This window comes from Photinus pyralis, unplaced genomic scaffold (genome assembly GCF_008802855.1).
Source record: "Photinus pyralis isolate 1611_PpyrPB1 unplaced genomic scaffold, Ppyr1.3 Ppyr1.4_LG5, whole genome shotgun sequence".
NCBI classification, from domain to species: domain Eukaryota; kingdom Metazoa; phylum Arthropoda; class Insecta; order Coleoptera; family Lampyridae; genus Photinus; species Photinus pyralis.
This window is the reverse complement of record NW_022170596.1, coordinates 6,945,041-6,949,407: the sequence shown is the minus strand read 5'-3', so window position 1 is coordinate 6,949,407 and position 4,367 is coordinate 6,945,041. Positions and strand designations below refer to the sequence as shown.

Sequence of the window (4,367 nt, the reverse complement as noted above, 5' to 3'; positions counted from 1 at the left end):
AACATTCTGTATATGGGACTATTACAAACAACTATCATGTGAAACTGTTAATTGTTTGTAATATGTAGTCCCATATACACTGTAATTTTTTATTTTATTTACATGTTAAATTATTCTACTGTGTTTGTTTCTACTTACTTTTAAAATGGATACAACAAAAATTATCCAATGGAACTGTCGGGGACTATCTAACAATTTCAACGAACTGAAACTCTTAATTCAAAAGTATACACCATTGTGTATTGCTCTTCAAGAGACGCACCTGAAACCGAGATCAAAATACAATATAAAAAATTTCAGTCTGGTAAGGAAAGATTTTTACTCACCTGAAAGAGCCTGTGGAGGAGTGGCTTTTCTCATTCGAAAAGGCACACCATATAAAAGGGTTGTATTAAATACAACTAACCAAGCTGTAGCAGTACAACTTGAAATTGTTAAAACTTTTACACTTTGTAACATCTACGTTCCTAATACAGCATATGAAGTAGATCAAATTAGACAAATTATAAATCAGCTCCCAACACCCTTTGTTCTTGTCGGAGATTTCAATTCCCACAACATTGTTTGGGGCTCTACCTCAAATGATGCCCGAGGCAAAGAGTTAATGGAACTCATAGAAAACGATAACTTAAGTATCTTGAATAACGGTTCGGCCACGTTTTTCAACGTGAGATCCGGAACATTCGACGCAATTGATCTTTCTATATGGTCTCCAAATATATACTGTAATTTTGAATGGGAGGTGGAAACTGATCTCCATCACAGCGATCATTTTCCCATAATCATTTCTGTTAGAGGCAAAAATCCCACGATAAGATCAATGGCTAGATTTAAGATCCCACAAGCAGATTGGGAACTTTTTGCAAGTAAGTTCGTCCCTCCAGCCCTAGATAGCTTAAGTTTAAAAACTCTTACATCTGCTATATTAGATGCTGCGAACGCCAGTATTCCAAAATCCAAACCTGGCAATAAAACAAAAATGGTTCCGTGGTGGTCGTCTGAAATAAAAGAAAAAATATCATTAAAAAATCAAGCCTTATATAGATTTAGACGTAATCCTACGTTGGACAATTTAATAATTTTTAAGAAACGTCGTTCGGAGTGTCGCCGAAAAATACTAGAAGCACAGAGGAGCTCCTGGAATCAATACGTGTCCACGATTACACCGGACACTACTAGCAAGGAAGTGTGGAAAAAGGTTGGAGCCGTATCAGGTAAAATTGGTTGCAATAGTCTGGCCTTCTTGCGAGATTCAGAGGGACAAATCACAAATAAACCAGAGGATATATCGGATATCATAGCAACCCAATTTTACCAAGTTAGTAGCTCCAAAAATTATGCGGATACATTTCTTCACACTAAACAACATAAAGAATCCATTCCTATTATTTTTGATACTAACGAAAACTTAAATTATAATACTCCGTTTACCTTAGAAGAGTTGAATATCGCTATCCGTAACACCAAGTCATGTTCACCGGGAGAAGACGAAATCCACAACCAGATGTTTCATCACTGTACTCCTGAAATGCAACAAAGTATTAGATTTCTTTAATATTTGTTGGAATGAACATACTTACCCCTCGGAATGGAAACAGGCCGTTGTCATTCCTATACCGAAACCTGGAAAAGATCCGTTGCTGGCACAAAGTTATCGCCCAATTAGTTTAACGTCTTGCTTGGGAAAACTGCTAGAGAAAATGGTTAATGTGCGGCTGCAAACATTTCTTGAAGATAATAATATATACGTACCTTATCAAACGGGTTTTCGGAAGGGACGAGCAACGGCTGACCATTTGGTCAAATTGACCGATAGAATTCTGAGTGCATTTGACAGTGGTGAGCACCTGGTTGCGGTTTTCTTTGATATAAAGGGCGCTTACGACATGACTTGGAGATATGGAATATTGCAGAATATGTATAAATACAATCTTCGAGGGAACTTACCAAAATTTATAGAATCCTTTCTAGAGAACAGAAAGTTTGTTGTAAGAATCGGTGACATCCACTCAAAAGAGTATGTTTTAGAAAATGGTGTGCCGCAGGGGTCAACACTTAGCTGTTCCCCGTTTGGCATCGCCATAAACGAAATAGCTAAAGGTGTTGAGGGGATGATTGATAAATGTTTGTATGTTGATGATTTAATGGTTTGTTGTTCTGGTAAGACTGTCGGTGCAATAACTCGAAGTCTACAAGTGGCCATAAACAAAATCTGTAGTAACGCCAATGCGGTCGGGTTTGTGCTGTCGGAGGAAAAGACAAAGGTTGTCCACTTTTGCCGACTCCGTAGACCGCACTATGATCCTGTGCTACTAATGAATGATCGTGTAATCAGTGTTGTTCAGGAAGTCAAGTTTCTCGGGCTTACCTTTGACAGGGAATTACGGTGGTCAAAGCATTTAAATAATGTTACTGCTACATGTAGAAAATCGCTGAACATCATCAGAGTTCTCGCTCATCATAGGTGGGGAGCTCACCCTAAGACCCTACTGGATATATATAAGGCCCTCATCCTATCAAGGATGGATTATGGATGTGCAGCGTACTCTACGTGTGGCAATAATGCTTTGCTTGGGGAACTTGATAAGATTCAGAACCTGGCTATTCGATATTCTTTGGGAGCATATCCAACAAGTCCAGTTCCATCGCTCTACGTCGAGGCAAATATTCCCCCTCTAGCTCTTCGCCGGAAACAGATTGTTGCAAACTACTATATAAAAGTAAGGTTAGATGATAAACATCCAAATTTTAGATCCCTTACTGATGCGACTACCATTGCTCGTCTATACAGATGTAGATCGTTAGGTGTTAGGGCTAGAGAGGTATTAAACCACCTCCAATTGGAGAATATTGACTTCACGAGTATGTCATCTACTGCACGGCGTGGACTCGTGAAAAGTAAAATCTATGAGCGGTGGAGTGAGCAGTGGTCGGAGTCTGATACGGCTTTGAAAAGGATCAAACCTAGTCTGGATCCGCTATTCTATATCGACGTTAGACGTTTGAACTTGATCAGGCTGTACAGACTCCGTCTGGGGCATACTGCTCTCACTCAGGGGTATTTGTTGGCAGGTGAAGAACGGCCATTATGCGAACAATGTGGTGTTAATTTAACACCACATCACATTATTTCTATTTGTCCGCAGTATATGAATGTACGTGTGATATTTAATATAAACCCGATATGGGAAAATAACTTCAAAAATGAAGAGCAATGTAAAAATACTCTTGCGTTCATCCAACAAATTGGCATTGCAAACCATCTGTGATATTTTTAAATTTTTGTCTTTATGTATATTTGTGTAGTAAATAAGTAAATGTAATCACGCCTGTCTTGTGTTGTGTGTTCAGAAACTGTGATATTATAGTACCTTAGTGTAAGTATAAAGGTAATGGCCATAGATGCCGAAGCCTCAGGTGGGGTTTTAGTGGGTATACCCAGATAATGGGAGAGTCCCACACTACTCCGGACTTCTATCCGGAGTGTGCGTAATGCATTTCCCCACCTGTCAAAAAAAAAAAAAAAAAAAAATTCTATTTTTTCAGCGTTTTCACCTTTAGGAAAGCTATCTGTGAAATTTTAATTTAGTTAATATTCCTTTAATTATGTCTATAGTTTATGTTAGATGTTAGATTGTTGATTGAGTATTGACACATTTCAATTTTGACCTATTGTCGCGTTATCAGTTCTACACCCCGTATATTGTAAAACGACGATATATAGTTTTTAGCACATTTTTTTAGCAATAAAGGGGTTAGTTTCACTAACTCGATCATTCGGCGTCTTTTATGAACAACTAGAGACCTCGGCAAGAAAATATCACAGAGCCTTCGGGTTTTCTGCATGAGATTTGTAAGTATCAATGAGTAATTTTTCCGTCATTTCTCAGAATAGGGTTACTGACACCCCAAGTAACCATTATTCAAAGCCATCCCGGTAATATCTTAAGTTATTATAGAGACCGGAAGGTGTGTCTTTCAACTTCATTATGAAGACGGTTTATGTGTAATTTATGTAATCTTAAACCATAACGGTACATAAGTAGATAAACCGTTTATAGCTAGCAAATGTACTCCTAAAACAGGCAGAAATAAGAGAATAAATACCAAGAACCCAAAAGCATATTATCCCGAAGAATTTGCGCCCTTATATAGCATAAATAAGAAATGTATTCACCGTGTTTAAAGTAGGGCTATTATTCACCACTTTGTAAGATAAAGAAACAATTTTATCAGTAAGCCAGTTGAACTGCTAACCGAATGCAATCTTGTTTCGAGGCCATTAACTTAATTACCAACCCTTTCTCTGAGAGAGACAATAAGATTGCGATATTAATTTAAATGAGTGAGATAATCTAAATATCGAG

The 4,367-nt window shown here is 37.8% G+C and overlaps 1 long non-coding RNA gene across 1 annotated transcript; it reads right to left on the bottom strand.

Annotated features, from left to right (window-relative positions):
* Positions 1–844: 844 nt before the first annotated feature.
* LOC116172356 lies at positions 845–1,743 on the bottom strand. Its single transcript, XR_004145638.1, has 3 exons — positions 1,581–1,743; positions 1,432–1,523; positions 845–998 (listed from the first exon to the last, which is right to left on the bottom strand). It is a non-coding gene; the product is annotated as an uncharacterized LOC116172356 (long non-coding RNA).
* Positions 1,744–4,367: the final 2,624 nt, after the last annotated feature.